This window comes from Schistocerca nitens, chromosome 4 (genome assembly GCF_023898315.1).
Source record: "Schistocerca nitens isolate TAMUIC-IGC-003100 chromosome 4, iqSchNite1.1, whole genome shotgun sequence".
NCBI classification, from domain to species: Eukaryota; Metazoa; Arthropoda; class Insecta; order Orthoptera; family Acrididae; genus Schistocerca; species Schistocerca nitens.
In genome coordinates, this window is record NC_064617.1 from 24,289,236 (window position 1) to 24,307,271 (window position 18,036).

The window sequence follows — 18,036 nt, forward strand, 5'->3', positions numbered from 1 at the left end:
TCTATAAAAGCACCTGAGGTGATGGACAGAAAGGGACTGAAGTTAACGGAAACAGAGTAAGCTGCAAGGAAGCATTTGCAAAGGTTTTTTTTATTGTGATGCGATGTAGACCATTAACTCTCTGACTTCGTGTGTAATTTCTCTGCGATTTTGATGCGTATCGTTGCAGACTCGAATTCTCGAATCAGATAAAGATTCTGGAAAAGTAACCATGTTGTGGACCCGAACAATAAAAGTTTTGCTAAAAAAATCTATCACTTCGTAACGTGATGTGAAAGGCGAATGTCACACAAGCAGTCGACATCAGTGTGTGTGCTTAATGGTGGGTTTAAGGCGATCAACAGCGAGGTTATTAATGCGCTGCGTTGTGTGCCAAGTAGATAGAAATTACAAGTCTGCTGCTTAATTGGTTAATTAATTTCTGGAGAAAAGTGTATGACATTCAAATTATAGCCAAAAAGCCTACATAACGACAAGGTTCGGCAGTTACAATATTGAATTTTACTAGGAAAGAAAACATCCCCAGTCGAACACATTAAAAACATAAAGACGTGTATTTCATGTGAGGAAATGAGGCGAAAAAAGGAATTTAAGCTTTGCACAGGAACTCCATAGGGGCTTTGCTGGATCGCATCTTGTTTTTAAAGCAGGACTGTGAAATCAAGAAACTGAACGTGTCTTCCAGAAACAAAGTTGTGCGCAAATTGAAAGGCATAACCTGGCAAGAAGAGCCAGAGGACTTTTGTACCAGTGTTGTGCTACACTAGAGATAAACGGCGCTTACCTTGTTTGGTATAGGTCCCGTCACACCAAAGCAGCGGATATGATTATCAACGAGACGTGTCAAATCATTACAGACTGTCTACGGGGCTCTGTTCAGGGGAACCTATGTTGCCTCGTTGAAATCGCACCTCGCAACATTTGACGAGGAGTAGCAGCCAGAAAAGAGAAGACCAAAGCAACGGTAGAAGCTCATCCTCTTTTAAGTTGCCAGCAAGTTCCTCCACGATTGAAGTCTAGAAGGAGCTTCCTCGAGACAACAAGAGAAGCATGAAATTGACTGCGCTATAATCCATCTCGTGGATGCACGAATGGTACGTGAAAAACCACTCCCTTATGGGCACACAGCGCTGTGCTGACATGAGCGTGCTCCCTGCAGTCGCGCTTACATCCAGCTTCGTGCACGACGAATGACTTGTCCAAATCAGCCAGCACTGCGCCTGACGCTGCCAAGTTCTCATGTCTAGTTAACATTTCTAATGCTTATATTTGGTACATCGATGTGATGAATCTCATTTTCTTCTGACGCGATGAATAAAAAACAAACGGCGCTAAACAGCTCAGTTCGTAACTCTAGAAGGCCGGGCTTTGTTGCGATTAAGTGTAATTTGACGTAACTAGTACATAATACAATAATCGATATTAGCCCGATTCCTTCAAGAATTGAACTCGCAAGTGCAAAACATCTTCAAACGTCTGATCACTTTACAAATGAGTTTATGCGTAAATATTTGACTTTAAGCATCTAAAACCTTAAGCCAGAGCCCTACTTATGTTGGTTTTATTACAACGGATGAGTGTAGTCGGTGTAATTTGTGCCCTATTTAATGATAAACTAATTTTTGGTGCATATAAATATTTATGACATATGTCCTGAACTGCGTGTCGTAATTTTGCAATTATATTCAGCAGTATATGTGGATACCATCTGAAAAATGTGTTGCGAATAGAGTTAGTAGTAAAGAAGTAGTAAACTAAAATGTCTTACTTAATGCTGAAGTTTTACTTTAGGAACAGTTGAACAGTACCAAGCGATAAACCTTTTTATTTCATTATTTTGTTGGTGGGGTGGGGGGTGGTGAAAGCGAGAAAATATTTCGAAAAGGGTTTGGAATTATCTATAGAGTTCCCTGAATGAGGTTTTCACACTGCAGCGGAGTGTGCGCTGATATGAAACTACCTGGCAGATTAAAACTGTGTGCCGGACCGAGACTCGAATTCGGGACCTTTGCCTTTTGCGGGCAAGTGCTCTACCACTGAGCTACCCAAGCACGACTCACGTCCCGTCCTCACAGCTTTACTTCCGCCAGTACCTCGTCTCCTACCTTCCAAACATTACAGAAGGTCTCCTGCGAACCTTGCAGAACTAGCACTCCTGAAAGAAACATTCTGGAAATATCCCCCAGGCTGTGGCTAAGCCATGTCTCCGCAATATCCTTTCTTTCAGGAGTGCTAGTTCTGCAAGGTCCGCAAGAGAGCTTCTGTAAAGTTTGGAAGGTAGGAGACGAGGTACTGGCGGAAGTAAAGCTGTGAGGACGGGACGTGAGTCGTGCTTGGGTAGCTCAGAGCACTTGCCCGCAAATGGCAAAGGTCCCGAGTTCGAGTCTCGGTCCGGCACACAGTTTTAATCTGCCAGGAAGTTTCATGTATAAAGTTTGTTGAAGGGTCGCTATGTGCCCTCATTCTCAAATGTAGTCCTGATAAATCGTATCTCTTGATTCACAATACGGTCTCTAACTTGAATGTCTTATTATGTTAAACATTGAAAGTAAGATTGTCTTAATGTAAGGTTATTTTAATGGGAAGACTACGAGAGCATTTTAAATTTTTAAATTCGGTCGACAGTTTCATTAAATGCTGGAAAATAAATTTTTGTTGATTCGAGGAGTCGTCGTTTACAGCACTGCAGTGCTAGAGTAGCTCCAGCCGGCCGCAAATGAGCGCACTGTGGCCGCCGCATTAGTCCTCCGGCAATAAAACGTCACTTCAGGTGTAGGGGGGGGGGGATTCCTGGCACCCACGCCGGCCATTAAGGGCCCGATAAAGAGGGCCGGCCGTGCCCTCTGCGGCTCACGCGCCGCCTAATGTCCGCCGCGGTCACGGAGCTGGTCCCAGGCCGGGCTGGGCGCGCGCGTGCGCTGCAATTAGGCCGGCTAATTGAAACACGGGGACAGCCGTCCGGCTGCCCGGCAACAGGTTATATCGGCCGGGCCACTCCGCCTTCCCAGCCGGCACTCTTCTGTACTGTGCGTCCCGCCAGCTCAGCGGTGATACGGTCCACCGGAGAGCATTGTCCACCGCTTCTTATACAGGGTGAACTCTAGTAAAAACGACAAAACGATGGAAACGGTCGAGAGGCAGAACCCGGTCCTTGAGATCTGGTGTACGCCCGTTCGCCTGTCTGAGAGGACCCACGATCACAGAAAAACCCAGAAAAGGCTTGAAATGTTGCGTGATGTCTTTGGTGTCTGTGAGGAGCACTTGTTTTGGTATAGCCGTGCTGCCTCTCGACCGTTTCCACCTCCCTGGTCGTATACAAACACTATCTAGGCTTGTTCCCGACATGAATACCGGACCATCTGCAGATTACAGTACGCTACATCAATCACACAGCTTGCAACATTCAAGGAACGCACGACACGTGGTCAGATTAACTGTCGTTTGTCAGAACCATCTACAGTGCCACCGATCCTCTTCCGGAAACCTATCCACAGGACCTTTTTCCCTCCATTCTCAGTCGGTTTTATTCATGTTCACCTTGCATGTACTTGCAGCGTCCTCAAACGGCCTCGCCACTCCCGCTTCCTCAGTTAAGTCCACGTTAGTTCAAATATCTTTCACCGATCATTATAATAGGCTGCTCGAAACAGAACGAGATAATTAAGTCTGAACTTATAGACGCCCGAATTCAGTTTGAATCTTCGACAAATTTCCCAGAACACACTGCTGCATATGCTCTAGTTCTACATAACCGTGTGATCAACTACTGCCAACTCAGCAGTGTTGTGCAACGAGCTGTGAAATGAATAGGTGCTGCACCATACCTAGAGCATTTCACAATGGCGTCTCAAGGTATGAACATCACTGCGGACGCTCAGGGTTTCTGTGATGGTGAGCGTAGAAAGTTCACATTTAAAGATTTTGCATTTATAGCGTACACACAAGATACTGGAATAACAGAGACATTCTCATCACCGAGGGCTTTCAAGAGCGTTTAGAGTGCTGGCATGGAAGAGTGCACTGGGATGATCCTGGCGTACCTTATAAAGATATGGTGATGGTGTCTATATTATTCATCACACAGATACCATCATCTACGTGAAGGGGAAGGGGAAGATCTCATGGATGCATCAAATCTTTAAGTTTAATGCTATTCAAGACCTGGAATTCACTGATGGCCTTCTCTCCATTGACTCCATAACATGTATGAAAATAGTGTAGCTGTGTCTGCTTATGAAAATGTAAAATTACTTTTACATTGGAATATAAATGAATTTTTACCTCACAACCTCTGTGATCTTTTTTCTCAACCTGCTCCTGCTGTGACAGTGTACAGATTATTAACCAGTTTTTTTTTTCTTCAAGTACAGGAGATGTAATTTTAGATATGTCTCATATATGTCTTTGGAATCGGACATGGTCATGTGCCTCCTGCTCCTGTAACACAATTCGTGCTGCATGATAGGCGTAATCCCATGCAATCATTATATATATTTTGTTATCTTTCATCTTCAACTTCACCTCCTTAATAGCACTCACCTTTAGCAAAACCTAAAGTCATTTGAGATGGTGCTTCCATACCAGCAGCAGCTGCAGTTTGATAGGTAAATTCAGTGACAATGGATACGAAGAATGCACTCTATGCTATTCCGGGAAGCATTAAAACATCTCTCTGCACTGCACCCGCATCGCATCTGTGCAGCATCACGCCAGCAATGGTAGTGAGGTGAACACATAATTCGATAGGAATTTCTCAAGTATCAAGTATGAAGAATTGTCGCCGCCTAATGCTTGCGGGACCCAAACGATCACATCGTAGTTTCGCAGAGACCTTCAGTGCACCCCCACTCTGGCGTCAGCATCAGGTGTCGGGATGCGTTTTTAGAGATCTTTTGTTTAAACTGTATTCCATCGATTTTGCCGACCAATATGATGCTGCAAATTAAGGAAAAAACAATACATGTGAAGAATATCGATATAATTAAAGTGCATAAATTTTTATTTCCAATATGGTGTCAGCGGTACAACAGTGAAGGGGAAAGTGTGTGGGATTGGGTGTCATGGAGCAGAACAGCAGGTTAAGTGCACAACACTAAGTTAATTTGAATAATTTTTATGTAAAACGCAGTACAATAGTTTAAGGGGGTGATTGACAAAGAAGAATGCCCCAGAAATCGCGTTCAAAAGCATTCTAAATTCGAGAAGTGTACCAGGAAATGGTGGGAGGACATAATAATTACTTAATTGGTATGAAAGGAAGTGCAATAGTTTAAGGAAATGGTGATGATATCATATACCACTTAACAGAACATTAGGTTTAGAAAGTCCATCGTATCCAGCACAGGCTCACCCTTTTCCAGCCAATTCCTAGGAAGAGGTGGCAGTCGGATGACTTATGTTAGTGGAATTAGCCCAAGTACCCTTTTCTCCTGCCGTTTTCTTAGGTTAGAGGTGGTAGCCTTGGTATGTTGCATTGTACTGATGGATTTTCTCCATTTTCTGGGGGCAGAAGGGGGGAGGGGAGGAAATTTACCAGTGGGTGAGAGGTTAATTAATTGATCAATTTAATTAAGTAGTCAATAAAACTGGTAAGAGTGACAGGAGCTATTCCAGTAACTCAGATATAACTGTAGTTGCGAGGGGGTGTGTTGGGGGGGACGGGTGACGGACGGGGGGGGGGGGGCAATAGGGTAGTGCCTGGTAATCTAAAGGAAATGGGGATGACATGGAAAACCACTTAACAAAAGAATAGGTTAAGTACCTGTCAATCAATAGAGGTTAAGTACCTGTCAGTCAAAAGACTGTTTGCCCCTGAGTGCATAAATGCCCCTGATGTTGGCAACCTGCACTAACAAAATGGGCTCCCACCGGACTAGCGCTACTACTCACAGTAGTGCAACCTCCAGGTAGCATCCATAACTTCGAGCAACTGTTCACCTGAACGACGGCGTATCCATTCACAATCATCAATCTGGTGTAATGCAACCAGGAGACACTTCTGCCTGGTGTTACTCCGATCACAGCAGGACTTCTTTGACGAGATATCTGTTTATAGCGTCTACGTAAAACCGAACTGCGCGAGGTTTGTTGTACACTCCTGGAAATGGAAAAAAGAACACATTGACACCGGTGTGTCAGACCCACCATACTTGCTCCGGACACTGCGAGAGGGCTGTACAAGCAATGATCACACGCACGGCACAGCGGACACACCAGGAACCGCGGTGTTGGCCGTCGAATGGCGCTAGCTGCGCAGCATTTGTGCACCGCCGCCGTCAGTGTCAGCCAGTTTGCCGTGGCATACGGAGCTCCATCGCAGTCTTTAACACTGGTAGCATGCCGCGACAGCGTGGACGTGAACCGTATGTGCAGTTGACGGACTTTGAGCGAGGGCGTATAGTGGGCATGCGGGAGGCCGGGTGGACGTACCGCCGAATTGCTCAACACGTGGGGCGTGAGGTCTCCACAGTACATCGATGTTGTCGCCAGTGGTCGGCGGAAGGTGCACGTGCCCGTCGACCTGGGACCGGACCGCAGCGACGCACGGATGCACGCCAAGACCGTAGGATCCTACGCAGTGCCGTAGGGGACCGCACCGCCACTTCCCAGCAAATTAGGGACACTGTTGCTCCTGGGGTATCGGCGAGGACCATTCGCAACCGTCTCCATGAAGCTGGGCTACGGTCCCGCACACCGTTAGGCCGTCTTCCGCTCACGCCCCAACATCGTGCAGCCCGCCTCCAGTGGTGTCGCGACAGGCGTGAATGGAGGGACGAATGGAGACGTGTCGTCTTCAGCGATGAGAGTCGCTTCTGCCTTGGTGCCAATGATGGTCGTATGCGTGTTTGGCGCCGTGCAGGTGAGCGCCACAATCAGGACTGCATACGACCGAGGCACACAGGGCCAACACCCGGCATTGTGGTGTGGGGAGCGATCTCCTACACTGGCCGTACACCACTGGTGATCGTCGAGGGGACACTGAATAGTGCACGGTACATCCAAACCGTCATCGAACCCATCGTTCTACCATTCCTAGACCGGCAAGGGAACTTGCTGTTCCAACAGGACAATGCACGTCCGCATGTATCCCGTGCCACCCAACGTGCTCTAGAAGGTGTAAGTCAACTACCCTGGCCAGCAAGATCTCCGGATCTGTCCCCCATTGAGCATGTTTGGGACTGGATGAAGCGTCGTCTCACGCGGTCTGCACGTCCAGCACGAACGCTGGTCCAACTGAGGCGCCAGGTGGAAATGGCATGGCAAGCCGTTCCACAGGACTACATCCAGCATCTCTACGATCGTCTCCATGGGAGAATAGCAGCCTGCATTGCTGCGAAAGGTGGATATACACTGTACTATTGCCGACATTGTGCATGCTCTGTTGCCTGTGTCTATGTGCCTGTGGTTCTGTCAGTGTGATCATGTGATGTATCTGACCCCAGGAATGTGTCAATAAAGTTTCCCCTTCCTGGGACAATGAATTCACGGTGTTCTTATTTCAATTTCCAGGAGTGTATTTCCTACAAGATTCTGGTGCTCTTTCTTTGCCGCAAATCATTACGTCACGCAAAGGCTTAACTATTTCTTTTTTAGTCATCAGTCTTCAGACTGGTCTGATGCGGCCTGCAACGAATTCCTATCGTGTGCCAACCTCTTCATCTAAGGGTATCACTTGCAACCCACATTCTCATTTCTTTGCTTGATGTACTCCAATCTCTGTCTTTCTTTACAGTTATTGCCGTCTAGAGCTCCATCTAGTACAGTGGAAGTCATTCCATGATGTCTTAACACAGACGTCCTATCATCCTCTCTCTTCCCCTTGTCAGTGTTTTCCACTTATTCCTTTGCTCTCCGATTCTGTGCACCACCTCCTCATTCCTTACCTTATCAGTCCGCCCGATTTTAAACGTTCATCTGTAGCACCTGCGGGCTTTCCAATTAAATGAAGTGATGTGATGATGTGGTGGCCCTCAACTACATGCCCTCTAACTTGGAGTAGAAATATTAAAAGTTTTGGCTCGTTTCGTTGTCTATGGCCCATGTTGTTGTCACAATACAAGCCAAATACTGCTGAATCTACAGTATAAAATATGAACATAGACATGAATCGAATGGTAGAAGGTTCCTATCACTTGGCAAATGCGAATTTTGAATGTTATATATAAATTTATAAATGAAAGATTGCAATTAGATAAATTCGGCAGGTACTATTTTAACGATTTTAAATGATGGGTACGATAGCCAAAGTACCTTTAAGAATGCCCTTTATTACTGTAAAACACTTATTGGTGTCGATGGTCCAGCAATTAAATAAAATATATAAGTCGAGTAACAGGGAAACAATAGATTCCTACCTCATGTAATTAGTTATGAACAACAACATAACTCGCAAGATATTCACCTCTAAATGCATACTATGTCTTCACTGCAGAAGCCATGGAAATCTCACAAGTGCACAAGCCAGCACTACGAAATATTTCTCTCTCCTGCGACCACGCGCCGGCCGCAGTGGCCGTGCGGTTCTAGGCGCTACAATCTGGAGCCGAGCGACCGCTACGGTCGCAGGTTCGAATCCTGCCTCGGGCATGGATGTGTGTGATGTCCTCGGTTAGTTAGGTTTAAGTAGTTCTAAGTTCTAGGCGACTGATGACCTGAAAAGTTAAGTCGCACAGTGCTCAGAGCCATTTTGCGACCACGCGCAAACTGCTCCACTCTCCAAGTCTTTCCTGCGACCGTGTGTCTGTCGCGCCGTACTGTCCAGGACTCTCTCGTGTCCTCTCCCATAATGTCCAGAACTCCCCTGTCCTTTTTCGAAACGATGCTCCTCCCCCACGTGTCCTTTTTGGAACGATCGCTGTGATTTGCTAGAGCATCCCACCCTGTCTCCAAGCCAATATACGAGGGCAGTTCAATAAGTAATGCAACACATTTTTTTTTCTCGGCCAATTTTGGTTGAAAAAACCGGAAATTTCTTGTGGAATATTTTCAAACATTCCCGCTTCGTCTCGTATAGTTTCATTGACTTCCGACAGGTGGCAGCGCTGTACGGAGCTGTTAAAATGGCGTCTGTAACGGATGTGCGTTGCAAACAACGGGCAGTGATCGAGTTTCTTTTGGCGGAAAACCAGGGCATCTCAGATATTCATAGGCGCTTGCAGAATGTCTACGGTGATCTGGCAGTGGACAAAAGCACTGTGAGTCGTTGGGCAAAGCGTGTGTCATCATCGCCGCAAGGTCAAGCAAGACTGTCTGATCTCCCGCGTGCGGGCCGGCCGTGCACAGCTGTGACTCCTGCAATGGCGGAGCGTGCGAACACACTCGTTCGAGATGATCGACGGATCACCATCAAACAACTCAGTGCTCAACTTGACATCTCTGTTGGTAGTGCTGTCACAATTGTTCACCAGTTGGGATATTCAAAGGTTTGTTCCCGCTGGGTCCCTCGTTGTCTAACCGAACACCATAAAGAGCAAAGGAGAACCATCTGTGCGGAATTGCTTGCTCGTCATGTGGCTGAGGGTGACAATTTCTTGTCAAAGATTGTTACAGGCGATGAAACATGGGTTCATCACTTCGAACCTGAAACAAAACGGCAATCAATGGAGTGGCGCCACACCCACTCCCCTACCAAGAAAAAGTTTAAAGACATACCCTCAGCCAGTAAAGTCATGGTTACAGTCTTCTGGGACGCTGAAGGGGTTATTCTGTTCGATGTCCTTCCCCATGGCCAAACTATCAACTCTGAAGTGTATTGTGCTACTCTTCAGAAATTGAAAAAACGACTTCAGCGTGTTCGTAGGCACAAAAATCAGAACGAACTTCTTCTTCTTCATGACAACGCAAGACCTCACACAAGTCTTCGCACCCGAGAGGAGCTCACAAAACTTCAGTGGACTGTTGTTCCTCATGCACCCTACAGCCCCGATCTCGCACCGTCGGATTTCCATATGTTTGGCCCAATGAAGGACGCAATCCGTGGGACGCACTACGCGGATGATGAAGAAGTTATTGATGCAGTACGACGTTGGCTCCGACATCGACCAGTGGAATGGTACCGTGCAGGCATACAGGCCCTCATTTCAAGGTGGCGTAAGGCCGTAGCATTGAATGGAGATTACGTTGAAAAATAGTGTTGTGTAGCTAAAAGATTGGGGAATAACCTGGTGTATTTCAATGCTGAATAAAACAACCCCTGTTTCAGAAAAAAAATGTGTTGCATTACTTATTGAACTGCCCTCGTACACTCACAAACATAATGAAACCCTTTCGAAATACCGGATCTACATTTAAATAACTTGAAATTAAATAAGTGCTCCTACGGCTGGACCATAAACACGCTCTAACACATATTATTAAATACATAAACAAATTAAATAAACATATATCAAAGCAATAGAAAAGAGGTACACCCACAGCATAATGTGTCTGTGCTTTCTAAAACACATTAAATAATTGTCTAATTTCTTCATGAATAGTGTATATCGTATATAAACAAAGACATAGATTAATAAATATATTTATTAAAGCATGCAGTTACCGTTGTTTCGTGTAACTGTGAAGTACTTATGGCCTGACGCGATCTTTTTGAGGTATCATTATTCATCTGGGTACTATTAATTTCTACACGAACTGTGAAATGTCTGCCATTAAGGTTCCACAAAGTCTGCCATCTTTGGCACTCCCGGCATGTCTCCTTCATCGACACAGCGTCACCGTGGAACTTCTAGCCATGCGGACGGCTGGACCACGTGGTCCGGCACGGCCTTTGTGCGGCATCATGCGGTTGCTAACGATCTGCAGCTTGCCGAATGGCCCGAGTGGTGGCCGCCAACTCTGAACTTAAAAATTTCCAGGCCGTCACACATCACATCTCATTCTTCGATTTTCTTCTGTTCTGGTTTTCCCACAGTCCATGTTTCACTACCATACAATTGTGTGTTCCAAACGTACATTCTCAGAAATTTCTTCTTAAAATGAGGGCCTATGCGACGTACTACTAGAATTCTCTTGGCCAGGAATGCCATTTTCCCCAGTGTAACTCTGCTTTTGATGTCGTCCTTTCTATGTTCATCATTGGTTATTTTGCTGCCTAGGTAGCAGAATTCCTATAAATCCATCTACTTCGCGACCATCAATCGTAATGTAAAGTGTTTCCCTGTCCTCATTTCTTCTCGTTACTTTCGTCTTTGTTCGATTTACTCTGAGTCCAGATTCTGCACTTATTATACTGTTTATTCCATCCAGCAGATCATGTAATTCTTCTTCACTTTCACTCAGGATTGCAATGTCATCAGCGAGTCCTATTTTTTATATACTTTCATCTTGAATTTTAATTCCACTTCTGTACCTTACTTTTACTTCCATCATTGCTTCTTTGATGTACAGACTGAACAGTAGGGGCGAAAGACTACATCCTTGCCTAACTCCCTTTTCAATCCGAGCACTTCGTTCTTGGTCGTCCACTCTTGCAGTCCTCCACCCTCTTTGCTCTTGTACATGTTATATATTGCCCGTCTCTCAGTATAGCTTACCCCTGTTTTTCTCAGAATTTCGAACATCTTGCACCACTCTACATTGTCGAACGCTTTTTCCAGGTCGGAAAATCCTATGGGCATGTCTTTACTTTTCTTCAGTCTTTCTTCCATTATCAACCACAGCGTCACAAGTGCCTTTACCTTTTCTAAAGCGAAACTGATCGTCATCTTACACATCCTCAATTTTCTTTTCCATTATACTCTATATTATTCTTGTCAGCAGCTTGAATGCATGAGCTGTTAAAGTGATTGTGCGATAATTCTCGCACTTGTCAGCTCTTGCAGTCTTTGGGATTGCGTGGATGATATTTTTCGGAAAGGCAGATGGTATATTGCCAAACTCAAATATTCTACACACCAGCGTGAATAGTCGTTTGCCGACAAATCCCCTAAAGATTTTAGAAATTCTGTTGGAATATTATGTGTCACTTCTGTCTTATTTGATCATAAGCTCTCTTAAATTCTTATTCTAATGATGGATGCCCATCTTTTCTAAGTCGACTCCTGTTTCTTCTTCCGTAACATTAAACAAATCTTAGCACCTTTGTTTCTAATTTCACTGAAGGTTGTTTTGACTATCCTATATTCTGAGTCAGTCTTTCCGAAAATCTGTTTTTTTTTTTTCTTTTTCATTTCTCCACACATTTCACGCAGCTACTTCGTCTTAGTGTCCCTGCACTTCCTATTTATTTCATTACTCAGCGACTTGTATTTCTGTATTCCTAAATTTCCCACAGCTTTTTTGTACTTCCTTGTCTCATCGATTGGCTGAAGTATTTCTTCTGGTGTCCATTGTTTGTTCGCCGTTATCTTCTTTGTACCTATGTCTTTTCTTCCACCTCCTGTAATAGCTCTTTTTAGAGATTTCCACTCCTCTTCAACAGCACTGGCTGCTGAGCTATTCCTTATTGCCGCTTCTATAGCCCTATAGAACTTCATTCCTTGTTTTTGTTGTGGTCTTCAGTCCAAAGACTAGTTTGATGCAGCTCTCCAATCTATCGTGTGCAAGCCCCTTGATCTCCGAGTGACTACTGCGTTCTACATCCTTCTGAATCTACGTACTGTATTCATCTCTTGGTCTCCCTCTACGATTTTTTCCCTCAATGCTTCCCTCCAGTACTACATTAGTGATCCCTTGATGCCTCAGAACGTGTCCTACCAACCTATACCTTGTTCAAGTTCTGCCACAAATTCCTCTTCTCCTCAAGTCTATTCAGTACCTCTTCATTGGTTACGTGATCTACCCACTTAATCTTCAGCATTCTTCTCTAGCTCCATATTTTAAAAGGTTTTATTCTCTTCTTGCCTAACTGTTTACCACCGATGTTTCATTTCCATACAAGGCTGCACTCCATACAAATACTTCCAGAAAAGACTTAAATCTATACACGATGCTAACAAATTTCTCTTGTTCAGAAACGCTTTCCTTGCCATTGCCAGTCTACATTTTATATACTCTCTACTTCGACCATCCTCAGTTATTTTGCAGCCTAAATAGCAAAACTCATGTACTACTTTAAGTATCTCAATTCCTAATATAAGTCACTGAACATCACCTTATTTAATTCGACTACATTCCATTATCTTCGTATTGCTTTTGTTAATGTACATCTTGTATCCTCCTTTCAAGGCACTGTCCATTCCGTGCAATTGTTCTTCCAAGTCCTTTGTTGTCTCATCATCAAACCGCAAGATTTTATTTCTTCTCCCTGGATTTTAATCCCTGCTCTAAATTTTTCTCTGGTTTCCTTTGCTACTTGTTCAATATAAAGGTTGAATAACATTGGGTATAAGCTACAACCCTGTCTCATTCCCTTCTCTACCATTGCTTCCCTATAGTGACACTCGACTCTCTTGGTTTCAAATTGTAAATTACTTTTCGTTCCCTGTATTTTACCCCCGCTACCTTCAGAATTTGAAAGAGGTTATGGCCGTCAACAATGTCAAAAGCTTTTCTTAGTTGTTCCGTATCCCACTTTGGGTATTGATTGTTGGGGACTGATCTCTTAAACTTCAGTCTACTCTTCATGTTACTACATTGTGATGTGTCTATATCTGGATACGTCTTACAATCCAGTGTCTGATTTCGGAATCTCTGTGGGACCATGATGTAACCTGAAACATCCTGGCAGATTAAAACCGTGTGCCGGACCGAGACTCGAACTCGGGACCTTTGCCTTTCGCGGCCAAGTGCTCTACCAATTGAGCTACGCAAGCACGACTCACGCCCCGTCCTCAGAGCTTTACTTTGCCAGTACCTCGTCTCCGACCTTCCAAACTTTACAGAAGCTCTCCTGTGAACCTTGCAGAACTAGCACTCCTGAAAGAAAGGATATTGGGGAGACATGCTTTGCCACAGCCTGCGGGATGTTTCCAGAATGAGAATTTCACTCTGCAGCGGAGTATGCGCTGATATGAAACTTCCTGGCAAAGCACTTGCCGCGAAAGGCAAAGGTCCCGAGTTCGAGTCTCAGTCCGGCACACAGTTTTAATCTGCCAGGAATTTTCATATCAGCGCACACTCCGCTGCAGAGTGAAATTCTCATTATGGCATGATGTAACCTAACTGAAATCTTCGTGTATCACCCGGCATTTTCCAAGTATACTGTTATATCCTAGCCAGTAATGCCACCCGAGCCCGCTGCCAAAAGGTTGGCAGCATCAAAGTCCGGACGCCGTCCGCATAAGCAGCGCCAGCGAGACAGGAAATCGCCGCAAGTCTGCGCGCGCCACCGCTGGCTTCTGGCTTCTTAAGCGCTGGAGTCGCGAGCGCTAGGACAGTTCTGTATTCGCCGCTCAGTTGTATACTCGCCACCGAATTGTGTACTTGCTAGTCAGTTGTGTGTTCATCGCAGCAGAGTTGTTGTTTGTCGTAAGCCGACGCTGACCTAGCCGCTCCGACTCGAACTAGACAGATTTCTGTAGACACGGAGTTCACTACTGTGTTCCTGTATCTTCGTTAATAAAGATAAGTACCGACTTTTATTTAATCAGAGTGTTTGGGTTTTCATCTTTCTGTTCACTGTTCCAGCGGACCGGTCGGCCCGCTATTAAAAGTGTGGCGGTGACTTCGTAAGCCGTTTCTACAGCGAATTGTTTGTCGTTACGAACGCCGCCACAAAACTGGCGACGAGGGCTTCCGACCTCGTGTGCAGGGCTGGTTCAACTTGTTTCTGGTTATACTGATTATAGCGATAAAATTTTGGGGGCTGGTTTAATTTGTGTTCACTATGTCTGCCGAATTACAACAGTTGATCTTGTTACAGAGTCAGCAAATACGAAGTCTGGTGGAAGCAATCGCCAAACAAGCGGCTAATCCTCCAACACAAAAGGAACAAGCACAGGCAGCACCACCTTTCCGTGCTTTTGATGCATCAAGCGAAGAATGGCGAGAATATTTCGCGCAGTTGCAGGCGCACATGTCAGTCTACAAAATCACAGGTAATGAGCGGCAGCTTTATTTAATCTCCACTGCAGGCGTGGAAGTCTATCGACTACTTTGTAATTTGTTCCCGGAATCCAAGCCAGAAGCTTTAGACTATGACGTTGTTGTTAACAAGCTTGCTGAGTATTTCGAGTCGCGAGTTCATGTGGCAGCAGCCAGATTCAAGTTCTTCAGATTAAAGAAACTGCCACATCAATCTAATAAACAGTGGTTAACAGATTTACGGGGCCTCACCCGTCAGTGCCGATTTAATTGTGTGTGTGGAGCTTCCTACAGTGATGTCATGTTACGAGACGCTATTACTCAAAACATTGCAGATTCTCGTATTCGTGCTGCTATCTTAAAGTTGCCTGACCCGTCATTAGAGACTGTGATGAACATTATTGAAGCCCAAGATACTTTTGACTATGCTGAGTGTGAGTTAGATCAGCCATGTATTTCTCAAATTGCCTGTGCTAAGCAAGTTATGTCACGCCCGCGGCCCCACCGGCAGAGTCAGACTGTAAACACTAGCCGGCCGCGTCATGTTAAACACATTCGTCAGCCGCGTGTGCAAAATGATAGACTTAAGTCTTGCCCTAAGTGTGTTCTTGCTCATCCTCGTGAACATTGCCCGTTACGAAACGCGGTTTGTCACTTTTGTCAAAGGAAAGGACACATCCAGACTGTTTGTTTGCGTAAACGCAAGAACAATTCTAGTGCTGCCCAGCCCATGGATATTCATGTTCTTCAAAGCCAGCCCGCCCAGAAGGTCGCGTTTAAAGACTCTTCCACGGTTCGTGTGGGTAATAAACTTGTTCGCAATAAGCCACCCACCCAGCCCTCTGCTATGCGACCCAAGCGTAATTCAAACGCTGTAAAAAGTAATGAACAGACTGCAAGTGAAGCGGGAGTTGTTGTTCCACCCGCCCAAACCACGAGTTGTCGTAAGCAGCGAACACGCGCTAAACGCGCTGATTTTGTGTCTTTCGCCTCCACTGCACCGATCCAGAGACAGTGTAATAAACTATTTGTGAAGCTACGCATCCAGGATAAGACCTTCAATTTTCAATTAGACACTGGTGCGTCTGTGACTCTCATAAATAGTGCTACGTATGCGGCTATCGGCCGCCCTAAACTTTCAGCGGCAAAACATTCTTTGGCTACTTATAGCGGAGAACAAATTCCTGTGTTAGGTGTATGTAGCGAGCCAGCCACATTCCGTGGCAATACAACAACAGTTTCATTCATTCACAGTGCTCCGCGCTACAGACAGTGTAAACATTTTCGGATTAGACTGTTTTGACTTGTTTGGCCTGTCTATCCAAGACAATGTGTTGCAAATTAATTCTGTTGTTGTTCCTCAAGACAGCATAACCGATTTGTGTAAACAATACAGCGACATATTTAAAGACGAACTAGGTTGTGCTGCGAACTTTGCCGCTCATATTACGTTAAAAGATAATGCTCAGCCTCGATTTTTTCGTGCTCGTCCAGTGCCTCACGCCCTCCGGGCACCTGTAGCAGATGAACTTCGTCGTTGGCAAAACAACGGTGTTATTCAACCCGTTTCAGCGAGCCAGTGGGCTTCTCCCTTAGTTATTATAAAGAAACCGTCTGGCAAGTTACGGTTGTGTGCTGATTTTAAGTCGACAGTTAATCCTCAGACTGTCATTGATTCTTTTCCTTTGCCTAGACCGGACGAGCTGATGGATAAGTTAGGGGAAGCTCGTTTCTTTTCCAAAATTGATCTCCGTGAAGCATATTTGCAATTGCCCCTCGACGAGCAATCACAACAGTATTTTGTCGCCGGCCGAAGTGGCCGTGCGGTTAAAGGCGCTGCAGTCTGGAACCGCAAGACCGCTACGGTCGCAGGTTCGAATCCTGCCTCGGGCATGGATGTTTGTGATGTCCTTAGGTTAGTTAGGTTTAACTAGTTCTAAGTTCTAGGGGACTAATGACCTCAGCAGTTGAGTCCCATAGTGCTCAGAGCCATTTGAACCATTTGAAGTATTTTGTCATAAACACGTCGTTGGGGTTGTTCCGTTTTCTGCGTTTGCCTTTTGGTTGTGCGTCAGCTCCAGCTGTTTTTCAGCGTTTTTTGTCACAGCTTCTGGCTAATGTGCCATCGTGTTGCAACTATTTAGACGATATTGTTGTGTCCGGTCGGACGCCTGCTGAACATTTCCGTAATTTGGAGTGTTTGTTTACAGTGTTGTCTCAGGCAGGCCTACGTTGCAACATCGATAAATGTTCATTTTTCCTTACGGAGTTGGAGTATCTGGGACATGTTACTAATGCTCAAGGCATTCATCCCTCCCAGTCACATTTAGCAGCTATTCGTGATTTGCCAGCCCCTCGCAATCTGCATGAATTGCAAGCAGTTCATGGCAAATTGACATATTATATTAGGTTTATACCTAATGCATCACAGATTGCTGCACCGTTGCATCGTCTCCGCCGTAAGAATGTTCCGTTTGTGTGGTCAGCTGATTGCCAATCAGCCTTTCAGCAGCTAAAAGAGGCTTTATTGAATGATTGTTGTCTGGTCCATTACGACCCTAACAAGCCTCTGGTGTTAGCTTGTGATGCCTCTTCTTTCGGCCTCGGTGCTGTGTTGTCTCGCCGACTCGGTAACACCGAACGTCCTATTGCGTTCGCATCTAAATTGCTAAACAAAGCTCAGTGTAATTATAGCCAATTGGACAAGGAAGCGTTGGCTATTGTGTTCGGTGTCACAAAATTCCATCACTACCTCTATGGTAGACCATTCTATTTAGTAACAGATCACAAGCCCCTGACGTCACTGTTTCATCCGTCTAAACCAGTTCCTCAGCGGACAGCTCAGAGACTACAACGTTGGGCTCTTTTGTTATCACAATAGCAGTATGAGATACTGTATCGCCCTACAGCTCAGCATGCAAACGCTGACGCGCTTTCTAGATTGCCGATTGCTGCGGATGGTGTCTTCGATTCCTCTGACGACTCTTGCCATCAGATTGACGCCGATGAGCATCAATCCCTCCGGGATTTTCCGATTGATTATCGTCAGGTGGCACGTGAGACAGCTACGGATCC